Consider the following 26,405-nt stretch of genomic DNA (forward strand, 5'->3'; position numbering starts at 1 on the left):
AGTGGACAGAACTTTCAACACCGATTTTAGCGTCAATGTCTGGTGTGGCCTTTTGCACAATCGGCTGATTGGTCCTTTCATATTACCTGGACGACCTCTAAATGCTGAGTTCTATTTGCATTCCTCTCAAGAAGATTTGCCGCAGCTGTTTAGAGAATGTTCCTTTACAATCTCTGACAAAAAATTCTGTGACTTCAGCATGGACGGAGCCCTCCCCACTTTTCACGTGGCCGTTTCTGCTTACTTAAATCAATCCAATTTCCGGACACTGGATTGGTCGTGGAGGGCTCACCTTGGCCACCAAAGATCACCAGATCTATCTACATATGGTTTAGTGCATCTGGGGATGGATTAGAAAGACATTGTATACAAGACAAAAGTGAATTCTCGTGATGAATTAATCTGCCCGTATTTGGTATTCGGCTGTTGCATGATACAGGGAATTCCTGAAAATTTTAACAAGACAACGCAACAAAAGCAATACACAAACCTTTGCTGCAAAATGGTATTGATAATGATGGCCTCATTTTCGATACATCTATTATAAAAAGGTGCGTACGGTTGGCCCCACCTGATTAATTTTGCTTAAAACTTATTTTCTGTTTTATTTTAGACTTTGATTATTCAATTTTCTCAGAATTAAATTCTCTATTAATTAATGTTTGTTGTTTTTTGTATTTATTACAAATTTAACAAAGTTATTTGTACATCAAACTTAAAAAAACCATGTTTCGTGCCCCAATTTTTTGCATTTTAACCATGAAATCCTTAAAAACTACTACAGGTACAGTTTCTGAAAACTATTTTATTAGCTTTAATCTGAGTAAAAATACATAAGAAATCCACGATAATTTCTTACTTAATTAACCTTTCCATAAATGTCTCAGTATGGCGTTATTTTATTCTTTACCCAGGAATTCAGGCGAAATCTTTCGCTTGCTGTAACTCGTATACGAATGCGTTTTCGGACCTATGTTTTATAACATTTTTTCATCTATTTTTACGTAGTTACAATGTGCTGTAGAAGTGGGGGGAGAACTTCATGAATCTCACCCTGTATATAGGAATTTATGACTAACATTATTGAGTCTTTACTCAATCAGTAACTCCTAGACCTTATTCTTTTTTTGAGTTTTGCTAACTTTTTAGAGCAACATCAAAAAATATAAATCTTTTGAAATTAAAATATCATGTAATCTGGCCCATATCTGCAGTCTTATCTACATGTGTGTCTGACCGTCTATTTGTAGGCAAGCCTCATCAAGATTAAAATTAGCTATGGAATTGAATATTTCGTCGTGCAATAAAACATAAGGGCGTAACTGAAAAAATTATCGATTTTGAGATAAGACCATAACCCCACTATGTTTTATGCGCTCTATCCAATAGACATACTGGCGTATCTGCATCTCCTACGGTTTAAAAGTTATTGTGAAAAATATTGGGGTTGTATCTAACATTATGCTTTCAATACAAGAGACATACAGACCTATCTTTACTTACGACCATATGTCTATTTTTGTTCAGCTGTTAGAAAGCAGGAGACATAGAGGCGTATCTGCACTTACGCCCATATGTTTCTTAATTCGAAACTTGTTCAGTTCACTAGAGGGGCAGAGGCATACTAGCGTATCTGTTATTTGGAGTATTAATCACTTAACTTCATTAACTAAGGTCGTTCAATGTATATTTATATTTCTAGTGCTGTTAAACATTAAACATTGAATAGCCATTTTGTGAATTTCGAGGGGATTTTTCACGTGGAGAGGTTGACAATAACAAAAGTGGCAGCTGTCAGTCTTAGTTTTTTACTGTGGGAAATAATATAACCTCAATTTGCTGATGAAGAAAGACAACAAATATTGACTGATTTCTATGGAACTGGAAGCCTCCAACTGCAGAGGGAATACATTGTAAGATATGTAAAAAAAATAGCCACTAAGAGAAAAAACAACTGGAAAAGAACAGTCTCGAAGATCATATACTTTTGTATATTTTTTGCCTAAACAAGGAAGTGAAAAATTCCTGGTTGTAAAAAGTTTTTTATAAACACGTTATGTGTTTCGGAAAAAATGGTTAGGACATCACTATCAAAGATACAAGAATCTGGGGGTTTTGAAAGGAGGAAAAGAGAGGTGGTCGCTCAAATGTTCTACAAGATCAGGACAAAATTGTTCGGGATGCAATTATCAACCACATTAACTGTTTCCCATGTGTAGAATCTCACTACTGTAGAGCATCAACTTCGAAGGAATATTTCCACCCGGACCTGAGTTTATATAAAATGGTTGAAATGTTCAACAGGGAAAATAAAACAGAAAATATAAAGACAGTTAATTCACCTACTCAAATATTTTCAGAGAAATGAACCTTGGGTTTCATCACCCAAAAAAAAGGACCAATGCGGGCTATGTAATGCCTACAAAAGTGGCGATCCTAATAAAAAAGCGGACCTTGAACAACGCTATCAAGCCCATATTCCAGAAAAAAAAGCTTTGAGGCCTTCAAACAACACGTTAAGGATCTTATGGTAGATGAGTCATGTGTATGTGCCACTTTTTTACAGAAAATAATACTGCTGCCTATAGCTGCAGACAGTAAGTTATCCTACCATAGAAGACTTATAAATTTACAACATGACTGTATATTACATCGCCAACAAAGATTGTAGTTGTTACGTTTGGCATGAGGGCTTAGGCCGAAGAGGATCATGTGAAATCGCGTCATGTCTGTATGACTACTTAAGTGATATTGATAACAAGAATGTCAAAGATGTATTTTTGTTGTCTGACGGATGCAGTGGTCAGAACAAAAAACTCTACCATTGCTACAATGTTACTTAATGTTGTATGTACTTCTAAAAGTATCAGATTTATATTGCTAAAATTCTTTGAGTCGTACCATGGCCAAAATGAGGGCGATTTTCCGCCCATAGTGCAATAAGTTCAGCACTAAGTACTGCTGGCAATGTCACTGTACCTTCCAAACTCAAATCTATTATACGCCTGGCACGCAGGAAACATCCATATGACGTACACAGTATGGAAATTTCTTATTTTCTTGGATTTCATGGCCTTAGCCAAACAACTAAGGATCCTTACCGTACGAAAAGATGACGAAGGAGGAAATATTGTGGACTGGCCAAGTATGGTCGAATACATGGTATTGAAGAAAGAACCTTGTAAACTTTTTTTCAAAACAAGCCATGTAGACAGTTAGTACAGTAGTTTGACAGTGCCCAGAAGTAACATCGATCCCAGTTCAAAGCCCAAAAGACTACAAGAAAAATGAATCAAAACTGACGAAAGATAAATACAATGATTTGATGGGGCTCTGCAGTGGTCCAACACCCTTCGTACGGGACGAAGACAACATGCTGTTTTACAAAAACCTGCGCCATGGTTAACTTAAATGGAAAAGTGATTGTAACCAGCGTTGTGAAGATAAACTTTTTTTCATTACCAGGTTTTGATAGTGTGTTGGTTTTGATTTTTTTGACATGTCAAATTGAAAATGTTTGTTTTGTAGTTAATACAATTTATTTAAGGCTACTTTAATTTTTGCATAGTTTAAGTTTTATTCCTTATTTTTGTTTATTTTGTAGTTAATATACTAAGTTTACAGCCCACATTGATTTTCACAAGGTATCAAGTTTAAAAAACTAATCTTGGGCCACATTTAATTTCACATTGTAAATTCATATTTTTCTGTTTTTTAATGATTTTTATGTAAAAAATATAATTTAAAAAGCTCAAATCTAGTTTTCTACCCTTTCTTTTGTCATTTACAACAGTTTATAACTTGAAAATGAATGAGCGTGACTGATTTTTTGAATTTGTTTGTTTGAGACATACAGGCGTATCTGCTTTAAATGCTATTTTAAAAATGGATGTAAAAAATAAAAAAGGAAAAATAACTAGCGTACTTTGATGTCCATTATTCTAAGGTATTATGTGCAAAAATTTGGTTGTCCTAGGCCGCATATATCTAGATTTAAAACTTCAAACGTAGGTATAAGTTTCTTAAAACTGCTCTCCTGAAAAGTTGTTATTTTGCACTTACGCCCATATGTTTATTGCACGACGATTTGAGCCCCAGCGAAACCTGTTACTCGACAAGTGGTGTGGCTTGTTACTTTATACATATATTACACTATATTTAATGCTATATACATATAGCAAATAATGCAAATATACGAGTACGAGTAGTAAGTACCGTTGCAACTATAATAATTAACGTCAATGTACATGGAGGCTTCCTGGAGTTCTGAATAATATAAAAGGATGACTGATTTCCCATTGACATACGTGTCTCCATGACGTTGCTAGATTTCTACTAGAAATCTATCGTTATCAAAAATAGCCTACATTGTGTTAACGTGTTGGAATGAATATCCTTACGTTCATGTGGTAAAGTTAGGGTATTGTATATTTGCATTAAATAAGTTTTACAATCTGTGCAAATCGATGGTAACTATTATAACATACATTATAGCATTTACCACTTCCCCCAACAGGTACTCACTGATGTTACCTATAATACACGATATTGACCCTAAAAATCATAAACTGTATTGTTTATCGCTGGTCATTATATTAGCTAGCTGGTCATTATATTATCAATCATATGTAATTGATTCTCTATCTATAAAATAAATAAAAATTGTATATTTTTGGTCATATATATACACACATATATGTATAATTATAATCTCGGTGCAAATTATTGACCTTTCCTTACCTCTTAAATATTAACTATAATTTTACACCTGGTAAATGTACATACTAACATTCAATTAAATGCGGATTATAGTTTACATAGTTAATAATAATTACAAACAATTATATATGTTAATTAAATTATTAATCTGTTCGTAATGGTTTCAATACCACCTCTTTAGAGTAACTAATATCAACAAATATTTTATCCTTTAAATATTTGTTTCAAAACTATTAATAAAATTTGAGTGTTTATCGTCTTCCTTTAAGTACATATAATTAATAGGATATACAATAATGTTTGTATTTAATTTTTAAGTTTGCTATGAACAGTCCAGCCAATCTGTTTTAACAATCGTATCACGAAATCGTTAGCCGAGAGATTTCTTTGAGGATCATGTACAAGCGCATCACCTCCTCGACATTTTCATTATCCATAGAGGTTTTTCTTTACCCTCCTTGTCCACATTTTCTCTTTTCTGCGCGCATCAGACTTGTATCACAAGTTCTAGCAATTGTACTCTTGTATTGTACTCTGTCAGTGATTGTGTCCCTCATTCCATTTCGCTTCTTTGTGCATCTCGAACATGTTTCAGTCTTGCAACAAGACTTTAAATTACACTTATATTAATAATAATAAAAAAAAAAAAAACTGAACATGAAGAAGTTTATCAAATATTACGTTATGAAAAGTGACAACAATGAGTTACTTTATAAAAGCTGCGTTTTAAATAGTTAGTCTTATGACGACAACTATGTAGGCTTTATGCAATTACGTTTTCCAATTTTTAAAACATAAAAATGTGTGTTATATAAACGTTTTAACCTATTTGTGAAACTTTGTTTATATGTTTAAAGACCAAACTATGTAAAGTTCAATTGTACATGAATTATTGTAGATTCATTATTTTTTCCAGAGTAAAAAGTGATGGTTCGTCTATCTGTCCATCGAAGACATCAACAATAATTTGTGATTTAATTCGTTTAAAATATATAATTACTTAAAGCAAATATAAATTAATTTGAACACTTGTGTTAAAATAAGGATTAAGTTACATCATTCATAATGCATTTTAATATGATCAGAAAAAACTTACATATGGGTATAATAGTTATTTATAGAGATTTGAATCTAATAAGCAAACTCACTTGCTGGAGATTACCAAAATAAGCTGTATGAGAATAAAATGTATTGGCCAATATTCAAACTCTCTAATTCAATACCTGGTTTACTGAGAATATTATTGGTTCATAACCTCTTCTGCATACAGATATTCTGCCTACAATAGTTTTTTATTGTAGGCTTACGTGATACACGCTGATTGCGATAGTACAATAAAGAGTTTCACTTAACGTTTCATTTCCACGTCTCTTAAACTCGCCTGATTAAGTTTCCCAATGAAACGGTAAAACACTATACACTTTTTAAGAATTTTAGATTACCGGCTCTTCAACAGCGTAGAAAAAAACTAATGCAGAATGAGAAGTTGATCTTCAAGTCTGACTCAATATTCAACGCTGTAATACAAGGTAAGAATAACCGCACTGGGTCGATTGACCTCTTTCCTGAGCTGATAACGACAGCGATAATAGCGACCGTGATGAAGTTACCTGATCCTGGTGTTGCAGTCTCTTGGGCCTATCTGTCTACAGCCGAGCCTTACTGATATACCTAATAAATATTTTTGGAAAGTTTTTAAAAATATTTTACTTCTGTTTATGATTTTAATGTATATCAACGCCTTGTGCTAAAACATTTTAACAATTTTAGCACTGCTTTTGCAGTGATGTTGTAACATCAAAGCGCGTAAGCACAATATTGTTTTGGATTGACAAAATGTATGTAAAACCTTATTTAAATAACTCAACTGCCAAATTATTTTTTTCAAACATTCTGCAGTTATAAATTGAAACTCTTATGAAATAAATCATTCTATACATTTCTCTGTTTAGCCCGTAGGGTTCATCCAAACTTGTTTCATCAGAATTTTAGTCGATTCATTTAAAACGGACTAATTGTAAGTAATTTGATTTAATTTTTAATTAAAATTGTAGTAAAACAAATTAATCTTAGAGTTTAACGATGTCTTGCTGACTAGCACGTGGACCTACAAAAAACCAATATAGTTACCAAAACTTTACAGTTCCAGCTCACGTTTCTCTTAAATACGCCATTTTTATCCTACATTTACTTTTGATCTTTTTGAAATATTTATAAATCTATTATAGTAAAGCAGTATGGTGCATTTATAATTTGTATTTTAGCCAACGTATTTAGGTTTTAATTATACTGAAAACCTATCTTTGAAATGAGGTAAATAATTTATAATTATTTATGCCCAAACAAATTAAAACAAGAGGTTTTAAAGCTTTGTATTATGAAATCCTTTATATTAAATAATTGCGAATACCTTAGGATTTTTTTGGGCAATTACAACGAAGAAATTTAAACAATATTTGATTTAACGTTTGATCTAAACCTAGCAAAAAATATATTTCTAATAACCAACTAAAATAATTTATATTTTTAATAGTGAACACAATCTAAGAATATACAAAAAAGGAACACAAGAAATGCAATAAAATAAATATTTGTTCAACAATAATTACTCAAAAAAGTTACCGAAACAATGGCTTACGAAATATTACTAACTCACTTTATACATTGTAGCAAAGTTCAACTTAATATATCTCGGCTACAAAGTCAGTTTTTCGGGTTACAAGTTTTATATAATAAAAATAAATAACCATAATCACTAATATCGATAATCACATAATACAATTTTTTATTTATGTATTTTATATTTCTTTGACGTCTTAGAAGGTTTTATAAAAATGAATATAGGGAAAGACTTGAGGAATGTTCTGGTAAATTTTGATTATATTCATGAAACATATTCCGAATTTAACTGACACTAAATAGCATGAAACAAATAGCAAAGACTAATGTAATATCTACACCGTTTAATAAAGATCGGGGAAATGACGATTTTAAATACTTTAACGCAATGATGATACTATTTGAAACACTCTTATTGAACATACCTCCATAAACAACACATGAAATATTTACACATAAGGTACTTAGAACTTAGTTAGAAACATATAAATGCACACTAATATGGCTCACGAGCTATTCTTTCCCATACTGCAGGCCGAAAAAGCAAGACATTTCTCACGAAAAATTTATTATAAACAATTATTTTGAAATGTATGAGTACTTTTCACTCCTATATTAAAATTATACAATAGGCGCGGAATGGATATTACGCTTTTTTACCACTGCATTGTTTTCAAACGTACGTAGGCCTATATATTAGTTTTCTTGATTGGGGCATAAAGACAAAATCAACGCATTCATGGTTTACCATGAATGCTAATCACACAGTAATACATTATTTTCTTGCTTGGGTTCAAAAGTTATATGATTGTAAACATATAAAGGTAGGTTAAAGGTAGTGTATTAACAATAGTCTAGTTACGTTTTATGTATATGTATATATACATATACATACAACGTCCAAACCTTGTACACCAGCAGCACAGCGAATCTTTTGACAGTGTCTGTAACAATGTTCTTAAACTAAGGTTAAATTTAGATGGGAATATTGCCTTTTCATCCTTTTCATTTAATTAAAAGCCAAGGTTTCTCGTCTCTGGGTGACAGACAATCTGGTATTGGAGTTTTTTGAAATAGTTTAACGGTACCATGATTACTCGGTGAAGAGTCAAAAACCAGACAAGATCTCGATTTGAAACCCCAAATTTAGAGTCCTTCTTACATTTGGTTCACATACTATAAACTTTGGCTTTAAAGAATTCATATTTTACCTTTAATATTCGAGTCGGTTCATCATGTCAAAAGTCGCAGGCAACAGTATATTGCATGCGTAGCATACATCTCACCCTTACACTCAGAACAGGACTTGGCTGAAAGTGCAATTACTCATAGAATGATTAAATTCAATTACAAACAAAAGTCCTATAAAAGATCTCTGATTATCCAACAAGGTTAATAAAATAAAAAGATTAACAAAAAAACCTAAAAATTTAAAATTAAATCACTAGAACCTGCAATTGGAATAAAGTAATAACCAATGCTATGTATTTATATTATACTTGAACCATCGCATGTTCTTGTTCTTGTCCTGTACATGATCGATGGTATATTACCTACTCAAATAGTAATTTACATTTTAGTACTCAATATGATTAATAAAAAATCAAATACAAATGATTGGAAAAACAGTAATCCTTCTGTTAACCCAGTTAAATATGAATTCCGATAGTGAAATATCACAAACGCGGACTAAATCAAAGGAGGGATAACAATGGAGATTACGTTAATTCCTGGTCATCCTTTGATAAAGCACCTCATATTGTCCTGTTCGCCCGCCACAAGTAATCACGAGAGGTTTACATGAGCGCTGAGCCGAGTCCTGCCCCACAGCCTGATAAAGCCGGGTTCGTCTGTATCCCTAGAAATATTACAATCATTTACATTGTAAATCTGTACGTCTCTTAATTATTTTTAAACTCGTTCAACACTACGTTTCTATTATAAAAACGTTCATTATTTGTAAGCATGTAGTAATGACGTTATGGTCGGGGCGGTATGCATTTTAACACCATCGAAAGTAAATAGTAGCTTAAATGGTGAAACTGTGATGTTTTCGTAAAACCTAGTACTTATTATAGTATAAGATTAATTTTGTTTAAAGCGTAAAAAATCTTTTTCGATACTCACCGTAATTCATGAACGAGTTCAGCCCTCATATACTTTTCGTGCAAGAGGCCGAGAGCAAATTTACATTGTACTGGCATATACTAAACCTTACTCGTCCGCAGCATTATATCCGCTCCGTATACACAACACTGGCAAGGGCCAATAGAAATAGCAAACCCTACATACAGTAATCTATTTTTTACCTACAAATTCCTAATGCTCTACTACAATGATGCACAAACTCTTTGTGTTGATCGCATTAACAAGTGTTTGAGTTATGAAATTGTGCATTTGCAGTTTCGTTGAAAAGTGTCATAAACCATTACCTTATTTCGTTCTTACTGACATAAAAACATGAAGTTATTGCTTGTAAATAATTGAGATTTGTAGTTCTGAATGAAGAAATAAATAAGTTACATTTTAATATAACTTGTAATTTATATCTACTAGTTAGTATGTAGTTAATGTTAAAAATTTGGTATTTGTACTTGTGTACTTTTAGATCCAAGAATAGGACACGCCTTTATCAACAACTTTAAGCATAATATAATAATAAGGTTTGTGAACGGCTAAAACACAAAAAACTACAATACAAGACGATTTTAAAAAGTAGTGTAGGTAGAAATAACCTGTTATCAAGAGTGGTATATACGTCAGATATCAAAAGTGTACCTACTTTTACTAGGAAGGAAAAGAGTGTTAATAATTTTTGGGAATGAAAAGAAAAAGTCAATAGCACATTATTGCATTGATCTTAGGACCTAATAGATGTTTAGCTTATTTCATAATATTGCATCATCTTAATTTATTTTATTAAACTTATTAAATAAGAACTAGTAACATGCTTTAACTTTTTTATCTTAAATTGTAGTTGTATACACCCACCATGGATGTACTCTGATGAAAAGATGTTGAGGGAATGGGAGCTTTGATTACATTAATTTATCAAGCTAGAAAATACAGTGAGGAAACCCCCCGATAATTGATTTTGTAGCGATTAGGTTAATTAAAGGCAAAGTCATAAACGAAATATCAGGCTACGTTTAAATCAATGGTTTTCTGAGGTATTTTTGTAAATGGATAAACAATTATGTCCAAAAATAAATCCAAGATCAGTAAACCTTATCGAGTGTAGGTTGGTCTATATAGCTCATCTTTACTTTTATTAAATGACTCGATAGCGTATGGTGAATGACCAACTCCACTTCGCTCAACTTATTTTCTTAAAACATGCTGTGTGTAATTGTTTACGCTGATGAGAACAATGTAATCGATTTTCAGTCGCGCAAGTTTCAGTGTCGAAATAAAACGGTATCGAAGGGGTGAAGAGTATCAAATTATATATTTTTCATCAAATCAAACTTCTTAGCTTAATGTACGTCAGTCAGACACGTAACTAACGTTAAATTTTCGTCAGCCATTCGAATGAAGACTAACTGGCTTAAAAGAACAACATTATGTCTATATTGACACTGATATATCTATTATTTGTGTGTAATTAATTATTCTTATGTCTGTGTGTAAACAGAAATGTATTGCTTTAGAAAAAATATTATTTGATATTTTAAATCCTTTATCCATTATCCTCGTCTCATTTCATACTTTAAGAAAACTGTTGCAGATGACGATCGCTCTCTCTATAGGGACAAATCCTCTATCGATTTCACTAGTATCGAAAATTACTAGTAGATTGTGTTGTTATACAATGCAAATTGGCTATCGGCTCCTAGACTATTGGCTTGCCTCAGCAAAAGGGATCTGCTTAACTATCATATACTTCACCTGATGGTGTTTGTTATTTACACCATATAATGTTTATTGTTTTGAAGTGTAATTTTTTCTATGATAATAAATAGCATATCATTCCTCTAAGTGTAAGATTTTATTAAGGTAATAACTATGCGTCGATTTTATAAATAATAAATTTTTAATAGTTTCTTTAATTGTTTGGAACAGTGAATTAGTTTAATAACCATCAAACTAATTTGATTTGTGATTTAAGTAAAAAATAAGATATACATGAATGGGATCTAGGTTGTGTAGATTACAATAATGTACCACCAAAGTCAAAGTAATTAAGACAAACAACTTTAAAATATTATTCGTCCCGTGTTACATCAAAAATAAGAATTCAGTTTGTGAAACACTCTTTAAATGCAAACAGTTTATGGTTTGTTTATACTCATATTTAAGTAGTCCTTCGAGTAAACTAAATATCGTAAATTGTAAATACACTTATTGGGCACAATCTTTAATGAAAATGACAAAAGTGTCACATCTATGAAATCAAGGCTTGCAAAATTTCGGAACGCAATATTTTTAACTCAGCCATACATTGTGTTTTAAATTTCAAATAACAGAGTTAAGAAATAGACAGTTAGAGAAAACCATATTCGGGTCAGTGTAAGTAATTTTAAAAGTGGGAGTAAATGGTTTACGGCTTAAATATCATAATTTCCCACTCTATTTATTAATTTGATTTTCCTTTTATTTGTAATTTATTCTAGGTATTATATTACTTAAATTTTTGTTATAAATCTAGTCGCAATAAATATGCTATATCCACATTTTAATATTTGTAAGGATAACAGGTATATACATAGTTATTTCTTTCGTTTATTAAATTTGTATTTGAACTTTATTATAACTGTTGCACTGACGTGATTTCATCAGTAAGGAGTATCAATGAGGGAAGTACCCTTTTGGTCCAGTTTTAAATAATGTACGGCAGCTATCAAAAGTTTAGCAAAGGATTTTTTCATTGAAACTGTGAGGTTATTATTATGTTGAGAGGTTGGTAGACTGAGATTTGAATCACTCATGTAGTTGCATCTTTGCAATTATTTGTAAGTATGTAGTAAATACGTTACGGTCGGAGCGGCCATTCATTTTAACACCATCGAAAGGTAAATAGTAGCCTTAAATGGTGAAACTGTGATTTTTTCGTAAAAAACCTCTAGTACTTATTATTGTATAAGATTAATTTTGTTTAAAGCGTTAAAAATCTTTTTCGATACTCACCGTAATTATTCATGAACGAGTTCAGCCTCATATACTTTTCGTGCAAGAGCCGAGAGCATATTACATTGTACTGGCATATACTAAAACCTTACTCGTCCGCAGCATTATATCCGGGGCTCCGTATACACAACACTGGCAAGGCCAATAGAAAATATCAGAACCCTACATACAGTAATCTTTTTTTTACCTACCAATTCCTAATGTTCTACTAAAATGATGCACAAAACTCTTTGTGTTGATCGCATTAACAAGTGTTTGAGTTATGAAATTGTTCATTTGCAAGTTTCGTTGAAAAGTTGTCATAAACCATTACATTATTCGTTCTTACTGACATAAAACATGAAGTTATTGCTTGTAAGTAATTCAAATTTGTAGTTTCTGAATGCAGAAATAAATAAGTTACATTTTAATATAACTTGTAATTTATATCTAACTAGTTAGTCTTGGTAGTTAATGGTTAAAAATTTGGTATTTGTACTTGTTGTAACTTTTAGATACAAGTATAGTACACACCTTTTCAACAACCTTAGCACAATATAATAATAGGTTTGTGACACGGCTCTAAAACACAAAAACTACAATACAAGACGATTTTAAAAAGTAGTGTACAAATAACCTGTTATCAAGAGTGGTGGTATATACGTCAGGTATCAAAAGTGTACCTACTTTTACTAGTAAGGAAAAGATGTGTTAATAATTTTTGGGGAATGAAAAGAAAAAGACAATAGCACATTATTGCATTGATCTTAGGAACCTAATAGATGTTTTAGCTTATTTCCTAATATTGCATCATCTTAATTTATTTTATTAAACTTATTAAAATAAGAAAACTAGTAAACATGCTTTAACCTTATTTTTTTATCTTAAATTGTAGTTGTATACACCCCACCATGGATGTACACTGATAAAAAAAAGATGTTGAGGGAATGGGAGCTTTGATTACATTAATTTATCAAGCTAGAAAAATACAGTGAGGAAACCCTCCCGATAATTGATTTTGTAGCGATTAGGTTAATTAAAGGCAAAGTCATAAACGAATATCAGACTACGTTTTAAATCAATGGTTTTCTGAGGTATTTTTGTAAATGGAGATAAACAATTATGTGCCAAAATAAATCAAGATCAGTAAACCTTAGCGAGTGTAGGTTAATCTATATAGCTTCATCTTAACTTTTATTAAAGACTCGATAAGCGTATGGTGAATGACCAACTCCACTTCGCTCTACTTATTTTCTTAAAACATTGCTGTGTGTAATTTTTTCCACTGATGAGAACAATTTAATCGATTTTCAGCCGCGCAAGTTTTAGTGTCGAAATAATACGGCTTATCGAAGGGGGTGAAGAGTATCAAATTATATATTTTTCATCAAATCAAACTTCTTAGCTTAATGTACGTCAGTCAGGACACGTAACTAACGTTAAATTTTCGTCAGCCATTTCGAATGAAGACTAACTGGCTTAAAAGAACAACATTATGTCTATATTTACACTGATATATCTATTATTTGTGTGTAATTAATTACTCTTATGTCTGTGTGTAATACAGAAATTGGGATTGATTAAAAAAAAAATATTATTTGATATTTTAAATCCTTTATCCATTATCCTCGTCTCATTTCATACTTTAAGAAAACTCTTGCAGATGACTGATCGCTTCTCTATAGGGGACAAATTCCTCTATCGATTTCACTAGTATCGAAAATTACTAGTCAGATTGTGTTTTATACAATGCACAATTGGCTATCGGCTCCTAGACTATTGGCTTGCCTCAGCAAAAGGGGATATGCTCAACTTATCATATACTTCACGTGACGGTGTGTGTTTGTTATTTACACCATATAATCTTTATTGTTTTGAATGCAATTTTTTCTTTGATAATAAATCACGCATATAATTCCTCAAAGTGTATAAGATTTTTTAAGGTAATAAAACTATGCGTAGCTTTTATAAACAATTAATTTTTAATAGCTTCTTCCCCCACCTTAATTATTTGGAATAGTGAATTAGTTTAATATCCATCAAAAATAATTTGAATTGTGGTTTAAGTAAAAAATAAGATATACTTGAATGGGATTCCAGGCTGTATAGATTACATATATTTTAACACCAAAAGTCAAACTAATTAGGACAAACAATTTAAAAATATTATTCATCCCGTGTTACATCAAAAATAAGAAATCGGTTTTTGTGAAAACACTCTTTAATGGTAAACCAGGTTTATGGTTTGTTTTTTACTCATATTTAAGTAGTGCTTTGGGGTAAACTATAATATCGTACATTGTAAATACAATTATTGGGCACAATATTTAATGAAAATGACAAGTGTCACCTTCTATGAAAATCAAGGCTTGCAAATTTCGGAACGCAATATTTTTTAACACAGCGATACATTGTGTTTTATCAAATTTCAAATAAACAGACTAAGAAATAGACAACTTAGAGAAAACCACATTCGGGTATAAAGTAATATTTAAAAGTGGGGAGTAACATGGTTTACGGATTAAATATCATAATTTCCCACTCTATTTATTAATTTGATTTTCTTTTATTTGTAATTTATTCTAGATATTATATTACTTCAATTTTTGTTATAAATCTAAGTCGCAATAAATATACTATATCCACATTTTAATATTTGTAAGGATAACAGGGTATATACTTAGTTATTTCTTTCGTTTATTAAATATTTATTTGAACTTATTATTATAAACTGTTGCACTGATCGCGATTTCATCAGTAAGGAGCATTCAATGAGGGAAGTACCCTATTTAGTATAGTCCAGTTTTAAATAATGTACGGCAGCTATCAAAAGTTTACCAAAGGATTTTTTCATTGAAAACTGTGAGGTTATTATTTTTATGTTGAGAGGTTGGTAGATGAGATTTGTATTCACTCATGTAGTTGCTATCTTTGCAACAAGCAGAATGTCGGTTTGTCATTCGAGTGTGTCATCCCGGGGGATTAACTGGCGCTGGTGTCGTCCGTAATGTGTAGGGGTGCAGTATTTGTTGGGGAAAGGGGATGTCAGTCCTGGGAATCCGTGGGTAATTATTTTCTTAGTTAGTGGAAGTTAAGGCGGAAGGCTATGGTCACGTGTTTGGATTATGGTTACGGTGTGATCGTCGAGGATGACTTTTAGTAGGGAGATCCTTTGTTGTGGAGCTTCCTCTCAGTTCGCCCGCTCTCGGGTGTGTCGTACGGAGACATACTGCTGCGGGACACACGTATCTCGCCTGGCCCCTAAATAGTTGTCAATATTGTCATCCCAGCAGATCACGATGAGTGTCAGGAGGAGAACGAACCATGACCCTGACGAACCTTGGGTTTGTGGTGTCTATCAGTTGGCGGATTGTTTTGTTCCGGAATGATTCAGAGGAACATCATTGATTGTAATCGTCGTACTTCTATCAAAATGTGGCTATGGGTAAAAAAAGGAACTAATAACTATCGTAATGGAGGGTTATTGTTTGAGACCATTATCATTGTTTTGATATAAAATGAGGCCAAACTTATTTATGATACAGAATCTCTATTTACATTAAATAAGGGTACCTTACTTTGTTGTTGTTGTTCACTAGGATAAAGAAGCTAATAAACTTACTCATTTCACTCAGTTTTAAAAGGGCGTCATGCAATTAATTCCTGGGAGACAGGGATAATCAGGATGTCTAAACATAGTGTTACGTGTTGAAATCTGTCAGATCCCACATTACATGTATATCTATAATGGGAGATAATGGGTACAATCTCAGTGATTTTAATGTGGATATGCTAGATCTTTTTCATACTTCCTCATATTTATGGAAGCAAAAATGTCCTTTCTACTATAAGGAGCCCAGTACAGCAAAACTAGACGTTATCGACAAAAAAATTTACCTCTCTATATATACATTTCTGGCTGTCAGTGATGTAAAAATTATAGAAATGCCGTTTAACTGGGATTCTCTACAGTAAGTGACAACGCAAGTTTTCATCTCTAATGTAGGTTACTGTCGCATTTGCTCATTAATAGGCAATTTAAAATTTATTTTATTAAATATTTATAGGAGAAAATATATCACAATTTAATTAATGATGGTGTTAAAGTATAGGTAATTAAATTATATAATTTCTCAAGGAAAGCTCCTGGGTTCTTACGGATGATACAGTGAGATAGCGAGGTTTTTTCTGGGTACTGTAGTTTGTTAATGTGATTACAATAGTGGTGGTTTAAAGATTACTTTGTTACTTGATTAGATTGTTGGAGGTCAATCGAAGGCTTTGTTTTGCATTAGCTGGTCTTAAATGGAAGGGGAGGTATAAATAGCTACGACACGGCTATTCTCAGCGTCTGTTTTGGGGACTGTTTTGCGGTTAATTTAGTCACTAGCCTTGTTTCCTATCTACTAATCTGCGAGGGATTTTACGTAAGTAGCTCTTTTATAGTTTAATTACGATTTTTCAGATGGGCGTTTTGCTGATTACTAAACGGTAGCTTTCTTTTACAGAGAATATTTTATACATTTTTATGTAAAATCCAATATAATAAGATTTGAACCATTTAATTAATTATCGTGTTTTGAAGAGAGGCACATGTTATTCCAAGTATAGTTCAATGTTAAGTCTTCAATTTTGAATAGTTTTAAAAACATTACTGGTATTAGCCATTTAGTATTAACTTGCAGAATGATGTTTATTACTTTAAAGAATCATTGGTTTTTTTTTTTTTTTTAATACTTATTTTGGGGTGAAGCATAGTTAAATTATTAGTTTGAACTTTGAGTCCTGTACCAACAGTAACAGGTTGTGATATACGTAGTATAAAGAATGTTTCAGGAAGTTTTTAGTTTCAGTTTTATTTAGCTTCGTTTATAGTAGAGAAAAGTACAATTTACTTATAATTAAATTAAACATTTGATTTAATTTGAGTTTTTTTTTATAAATTTAAAAATACAAAAAGAAGTAGTTAAAGTACAATTTACTTATAATTAAATTAACATTTTATTTAATTTGAGTTTTTTTTGATAAAGTTAATTTTTTAGTTCGATTTTTAATTTTTAAACAAGAAGTTAACTTTAATTTAGTTCATTTTATGTGACGGAATTATATCTTCTCTTTAAAAACGTTTTGAACAAAAGTGGTTGTTTAAGCTTTTAGGAATTAGATTTAAATATCTATAACAAGTACACGGATTGTTATTTTAAGATACCATGTATGAGGTGCAAGTTAATTAACACATTCTAAAGTGATTTTAGAATGTAATCTCCTGTCTATCTACCCTAATAAATATAATTAACCAATTAATAAACTAGATAAATTAATTGCAGTTGAATTAATCAAAAAAAATATGTAAAGGGTTTTTCACGAATCTTGCGGAGTTTCTCTACAGGTACAAACTAGAATGTATAATCCAGTCAGAAGCGAAACTCTTCTATAGAGGTAAGTGATATTTATCACGGTCTAGATATCTTAATTATTTAGTATTGTTTAAATCCATAACGCGTAAACATGAGACAATGAGATTGAGCAATGATGTTTTTAGTACACACATTGGACACTGTTGCAATGTTTGTAAGTGATGATAAATATCCAGAACTTGCTTTGGTCTGCTACCATAGTTATTTTGTCTAAAATTATGTTTTACAGTCTGTTACACGGTTGTTTCAATGGAATAAGTCTACTCATTTTAAAACAATCTTGAATTCTGCTTAAGATCGTAAAACATTGTGGGATATTTTATACTCTTATAATTATTGATTATTTTATCGAGTCTTGTGGTACGATATATCACAAAATCTTCCATTCACTCGTCTCCATGGCATTGTAGCACGATATACGTCAGTAAACGTAACTTGAGGAAAAAACACATAGTATACCACAAATTGTTAAACGACTTAAGTGAATTACTGAACATGTCGTCAATTAGCTATTACAGTTTAGCACGCAATGCTCCGCAGTATAACAGGAGGTTACCTATAAAAAAGCCTAATGAAAAACTTTGGTAGGTAATTGATGGATAAACATCAATAGATATCCCCTTCTCAAATCCACTAACTACTTACTATCTACTATCTATTGGATAAAGAATAGATCAACGTAGCCCTGAGGTCAGATACCGAAACAGTTTCTACAAGCAATAATGTATTGGATGTAGTTCATTCGCAAAATTGCATGGTATGTGGTTAACTATCCTCTAAGACACTAGCAGTTGCATTGAATCATTTGTGGCCAATGAGAATTCTCTGTCTATAGCATTGTCTTACTGACCACTATAGTTGTAATATGATGGAGCCTGTAATAGCTTGAAACTTTACCTGATTAAAATATTAAGTACAGTAATTAATTTTAGTTATTAAACTACGTCCAAGGAATTCTCACAGTATACATATAAAATCAATAAAGTCACGTATCATAAATGTTCAAAGTAGAACGACAAATTTTAACCTTTACATTTATAATATTTAAAATTACGATAATTTTTAAAATGAAAACTGCTTTTCTCATTAGACCATCTGGATAGCTGTGATCGTTTTTGGAAGCAATGCATAAACCCTGTATATCGATGTTATGTGTCTTTGCCTTCTTCACCTGATTACTGTATTCTCTTATTACATCAGTCCAGAAACAATATCAATGTAGTCGTTGATTCCTCCGCCCTCGAGGAATAACAATTTGTTTATAGTGTGGTATTTTCTATGGTATTTGAAAAAAAATACAAGCAAGTCTCGAATACTATCTCTGAAATACTGCTACGCAAGTGCTCATCTCTTTTTTATTCAGCCGTGGCAATATAAAATGCAGTATGACAATAACAGTGAGATTACATTTGATTACCTTACCTGCAGATCTGTACATTTTATTCATCGGTTGGGTTTTAAAGCAGTGAGAAATAGTATCTATAATACAATGGTCCAGATCCCACCATCGATGGTGCAGTCTAAAAAAAAAAAAAAAGTAAAGAATGTCTTATTTTACCAGGCGAAGTTAGGGCTAAGAAGCCCTCTCTAACACTTAACCTGGGGACCAACGGCTTAAAGGTGACTTCCGAACCACCACCAATGGCCGGGCAGGCGAGCCGCTTGCAAGGACAGGATCGCTCAGCGGTCACCCGTCCAAGCAGCAGCCACGCTCGGCGTTGCTTGATCTGGTTATCTTGCGATAACCGCCGTACCCACTACACTGCGCCATTGGCACACTGCGCCATAACGCAGTCTAGCGGGTATAACGGTAGACAACTGAGCCAAGCAACGTCGAGCGTGTCTGCTGAGTGATATTCTCATCTTGTCTAGCTATTGGTGGTCTCCAAGTAAAATGTTAGCGAGAGTGCCTTGGTCCTAAGGATAGACTCCTCTTTACTCTATCCTTCCTCTGATGAAATAAGGGTGATTTAACTACCCAATCCATTATAATTCAACACTGGTGTTATCTGTTGTACAAGATAGAACATTATTAATATAGTCCATTTCTTTATCTATATTAAAAAATATCTTTGTAATGGAATCTCCAGTGTTATGGTATTGATACAAATTTAATACTTAGTATTTTAAACAATCATTTCAGCCTTTCTCGCCATTTTCAATATCTTCATGCATTTAATCAGATATAAAAATGCTAGCACGGTGAAGTTTTGTATAGTAATTTCAAAATGTAATTATTATTCAAAACTTTTAACTAACTTTATACAAAATGTAAACTTAATCAGTTCATTTTGTCTGTGAAATGAAACGATAAAGATCCATAGATCCAAAAACTTTCATACTTTTAACATTGGTAGTATATATAAATGGTAAGAAATTCTCCGATAATGTTTTACAGTGAAGCGGAAACTAATTATAAGGGCGGAAGCTGTGAAACAACGTCAGTTTCATGAGCGAGAGAGATTTATTTCTGTTGTGTTGGTAATGAAATATTGCTGCAGGCCATTGGATAAACGACAGTGAATTAAACATACATATTGTTCCGTAGTTATAAAATACATATTTTCGCAACGCAAAAACACAATTTAAAACAAACAATTCCACCTTTAATGTGTAATAACGTTTTAATAATCTTGCAGCTCACCACCAATTAAGTAAATATTGCAATTTGTCGATGAGTATTTGCCTCCATAGAATTATTACACAATTGCCAACGAAGCGGTTAGAAAATCTAGTTTTTCTAATTGAACACAGTTGTGGGTTTGACAGATCCTTTGAAATTCCCACATTAGTCCCAACGTTTAATTAATTGGTAAATGATTTATCCATCCACCGTATTCACTTGCGGTTTAAACCTTTGATTTTTGACATAAAAATTAAATTCACTTTAAAGATTCTTGAGATTCCTGATGGACTATGAAAATATAAATTAATTTATAATTTACTAAAATCTTAGGTAATGCATCGGCCTACATCTTGATTTCTGTTATTTTGTGACATTTTGGTTTCTACTATGTTTTTTGTATTTTTGAAACTTGGTTATCAGTCTATGTTTTAAAATCTTATATAACCCTTTTTTCACAATGTGTAAATATATTGGGTTATGTATATATATATATATATATATATATATATATATATATATATATATATATAAAACAACAGTTGTACTGTTAGATACTTTTTAGACTGCTAATAGTATTAATAATACTCTTTTCGAAGAACCGTTTCTGAAAGATTACGTACTATTTATTTAATACTACTCACACACGATTACTTCCTGCTGACCGCCTCAACACTATTATCAAGTATTGTTAATCCTCTAGTTTAAATACATGCACTAAATTGGCAGATAATAAAGAGTAATGGAATAATTATATTACAGAATCTAACCGTTTGACTTTATTATACCTTTGGTACAGTGGTCTGAAAAACAAGAAATTCAAAGGTATGGTTTTGATACTCAAAATGTCAATATCGGCTTACTTCGAGTCATTGCTACTTTTATCATTAGTGAATAAGTATAGACATGTATTAATTTATTTTTATTTCCCGAAGAAGTTTCATAGAGTTAATTGTCATTGCAAACTATTCAGTCCACAAAGCTTGGAGAAATATGGACTGTCGTAAATTGGAAGACAATTAGACTATTAATAATTAAAAATGAACTTTTATATCAAGACAATCGCAAATATAATGGCTCCCAGGTGTTTTAATCTAACTCCTTATCTGTTTGGTAAATTTCTTTTAGGAATTATTGTAAAGAGCATCTGTTGAGTATTTATTGGCAACTTTTATTAGTATCAAATAACGCGTTTTAGAAATGGTTTACTATAAACTCAGTTGGTCATAAATGTGTCTCAAGCAATCAAGTTGAGTACAACCATTTAAAATACATTTATTTCTTAAAGGACTAGGTTTAATGGACATTTGTATACAAGCAAATGACTAAATTATTTATTTCACACAGGCATTTCTTGCAATAAATAAAAAAAATCAATAACATTATATACATCATGTTTTCAAATTTTATTATATCTTACCATAACACATCAAAAAAATGTAGGTTAGATTAAACATCATACCAAGGAATTGCGCAAGTCAAGGTCAAACAGCACAGAAGATACTGTGTGTAAACTTTTGGCAACTAGGTACATGATATTGATATTCTAGTAAAACAATTAATAAAACTTAAATTATCGAACATAAGGAAACATAAACAATATTTCTAAAATGTATTTATACAAATTAACTACTCACCATTCCAAATCCCCAATATGTGTGTCCTTCCTAAAATCCGCAAACCTAGAATCTCGCCGAATAATAACTAAGCCATTTTTAGTCATATTAACATCAATACAGTAGTTTCAGCTTTGTATGAGTGCACCAGTCACCGATAAGCATAAAAGCACTGAATACCAAAATTGAATGTTTGTAACATATTCCTAAATCCTAGTGGAAATCTAAATTGCATCTGTCCTATGACAGTTCCTGACTGCCAGTTTTGTGTGAATACAGAAAAGCATCAGATGTATTGTAACCGTCAATATAGTGGACATCTAAATTTCATCCTTTGTATGACACATTCTTGACTGCCTCTTTTGTAGGATTGCATAGCAGTCTCCGATACAATGCAACCAACAGTATAGTGGACACTTAAATGGCATCTTTACAATGACACAATCCTGAATTCCAGTTTTGTATGCATGCAGAACAGTATCATGTATATTGTAACCTCAATGTAGTGGACATCGAAATTTAATCTTTCCAATAACACAATCATGACTACCAGTTTTGTATGAACGCACACCAGTCTCCGATTTATTGCAACCGACAACGTAGTGGAAATTTAAATTGGATCTGTCCTGTGACACATTCCTGACTGCAAGTTTTGTATTAATGCGCCCCAGTCCCCGATTTATTGCAACCGACAACGTAGTGGAAATTTAAATTGCATCCGTCCTATGACACAATCCTGACTGCCAGTTTTGTATGAATGCACACCAGTCCCCGATTTATTGCAACCGACAACGTAGTGGAAATTCGAATTGGATCTGTCCTGTGACACAATCCTGACTGTCAGTTTTGTATTAATGCGCCCCAGTCCCCGATTTATTTGCAACCGACAACGTAGTGGAAATTTGAATTCCATCTATCCTATGACACAATCCTCTCTGCCAGTTTTGTATGAATGTGCAACTGGATGAGATATGTTCCATCCGTCAATATAGATAACAATAAAACTGCATCTTCCAATCACACATTCCTGGTTTTGCAGAAATGCGCAGCAGTTCCAAATAAATGTTCCAAATGGCAAATTATTTAGAAACAACTGATTATTCATCCTCACATGTAATTTAATACTTTTTATGTTAATATCGTCTGTCTATAAATGTTTTGCAGTGTTGATGGTGCCAGCGTCTGCGTAAAAACTAATTTACTTTTAATTGTTTTATTATAGTTTATAAATTACCATATAAACATAATTACCAGCCTGCATAATCTGATACTAAAAAGGTTTTATATATTCAAAAAGTGAATATATAATTTGAAGTGAAATGCTATAAGAGGTTATTGAAGACAATAAAATTGTACATTGCGCGTTGTATTCATACATGAGAAAGGAAGCTGAATAGCGTGATAGATCAATGCAACATTTTATATCGGTTTTAAAATACATTTATTAATACTAACAATCCTACAAACGTTTCCCCAGGCACCACTCGGAGTGCGTACGGGAGAGCAAAACAATACTCGTTAATCAACAAATTCTGTTTGAAGCTTCTGTACAGGTTATCTAACACAGTTCTAGTAAATGAAATAGTTTCAAGAAATGAACAGGTAGGTATTTATTTCATGTTCATTTCTTAATACACTCGTATGTTGCAATATAACTCTAGATAAAGTGAATTGGAAATATAACATCTAACATACTATATACAAGATCAACGTAATATAATACCTTCATAATTATTGGCGCCCACAAAGTATTACACATAGCATATACTTAGGGAGTGCTAACCCAAAGAAATGAGTTAAACCCTGCATGTATTGATGTTTATTGTTTTGTTATTCATGTTTTATTCTATAATAAAAACAGTGGTACATGTCAGCGATAGTTATAGAACAATAAACCTTAATTTGGTCATATTTTCTTTCTCATAAATATATATTTTACAACACCTAAAATCGTTTCAACATAAAACATAATTAAATATTAGGTAATGGTTATCTCTAAAAGTACACAATTTTATTTCATTGTCTAAACAAACAAAAGAAATCGTCTTCAAAGCTATTAAAGAGATGGTCGAAACTGTCCTCCGACAGTTAATATATTAAACTGAATGTCAATAAACCAATTAAATTAAATAGTTTTTCTTATCTTATTAAATCTAAAATAGCTGATGAACTAGTTATCACTATAAAATACGATAATGTATTGCTGATGCTTCAAAAACTATTATTGACAACTAATCAATATTTTATGCATTTAGTTCTGAACAGCTGATAATGATACAATGAACTTGTCCTGATGGCTATTAGAACTATTCAACATTTCAAATTCCCAATGCATTACAAAATCATTGTTGAATATCTATATTCAAAATTTTTTTCCTAATCAAAATTGGTTTTTTTACTCAGTTAAATATAGTTTTTAAATCCATTCACTGTTCGACGCAAACTCTTACAAAAATAACGCAGATTAAAAAAATATAGATGAAACATGGAAAAAATATGATTGCTTAGAGATATGTTATAAATTATTTGAAGAAAGGTTAAAAATTAAGGTATATAATAAAACTGCTGTATGAATACAGATATTTCATATGAATGATAATATTTTTATAGATTTTAAATTGAGTATACTTTTCTCATATATAGTAATTATCATTATTGGCGCCAATCAGTAATTATAATTAATACATCTCATTTACTCCAAAACTAAGCAGATTTAATAAATACATATCATTTAAAAATATTGGAAACATTTTTTTATGGAAATGACGCTGAGTTGATTTTTGTATTTCCTATAATATGTGGTTTGATTGACGTTTTAATAAATCTCTGGACTGTCGAGGTTGACAGAATATTTTGAATTATTTACTGACCTGTCAATCATTCTATTCTGCGTTAAATTCGTCAGACACCTTGTTTTATATACAAGTACAAAAACTTTCATTCCAGATAGTTTCTAAAAATAATTCAACATATTATAATAAACTAAAATAACTTTAAAACATTAAAATCTGTTTGAAATGGATACTTACATGGAAGTGGGAGTCGTATAGTTTATTAAAAATTAATGAATTAATATATACTGTATAGATAGTTTATATCTAATAATAAAATTTGTGTCTAATTTATGGCAGTAGAGACATATATAGGATCTAAAAACTAAAGATGGGTTTGTCAGTGTTGCTGAATTATTAAACAACTTTAAATTGAAAGGCTTTTATATGATTATTTATGTCTCTAAAGTTGTGTAATGTGCATTCAAATAGCGAGTTGAATATATTCAACTGTTACATGTAAACATTATATTAAGGCAATAACGACCATATGTTTATTTTACTAAACAAATATTTTCAATTTCTTTACATTTATAGAGTGAAAATATAACAAAAATAACGACATTTTAATTTCAACATCGTGACAACAGGGTGAACCAATTTATTTATTCTGGGTCACAAAGCAATACACGAGACACTAAATGCATTGTTGTGACAGAAAATTGTCGAGGTGACAGCGCATCCATTTCTCACTGAAGAGGTATACGATACTGATTAAAAATATAAATACTGATGTAATCCTTAGACTGGACCGAGAAAACAGTATGATACAGCGAACATGAAATGGAAATGAAGAACTTTACTTTATCATGTATTGTCTTCATATATAGATGGTAACTTTCATAACGTAAGTATTGGAATGTTTCAGCATTATTAATGATGATTTTCGTTTTTAATTATCAGCAACAATATTAATATCCATATAATTTATAAAACTAAAGTATTTTTAATCCAAACTTCGTTACAAAATTATATATAGGTCTATTTATATTGTTTCTAGGGACAAATTAGCAAACGCTGATTTTGCATTGAAAACATAATTCATTTGATCTAAATTAGCAAAATCTGAAACAATAATTACTGACACTTTTGCTTAACTCCTGGTCTTCTTATCATGAACACTGTAAAATGGGTACCTAATGCACGATATATGACTAATTACACTTTAAATATATCATAAAACATACATACAAAATTACATTACAAGTGCTTTCACGAAGTAACTATGAACTTTACCTTTGGAGTTCCTCTACATCGATCTAAAATAGTTAAAGTGTTACTGAAATCGAGGGAGATATTCAAACTACTTCAGAATATTGCACAGAAATTGCTTACGGGCGAACCACGGGTGTGTGCTAGTATATCTAAATTTATTTACCCAAACACAGTGCATATGTTAAATTATAAAACAGCTGAATACTTCACTGTATACCTAAGTAGAAACCATTTATCCAACTCTATAATCTGAATAATT

Source organism: Homalodisca vitripennis, chromosome 3 (assembly GCF_021130785.1).
Source record: "Homalodisca vitripennis isolate AUS2020 chromosome 3, UT_GWSS_2.1, whole genome shotgun sequence".
Lineage (NCBI taxonomy): Eukaryota > Metazoa > Arthropoda > Insecta > Hemiptera > Cicadellidae > Homalodisca > Homalodisca vitripennis.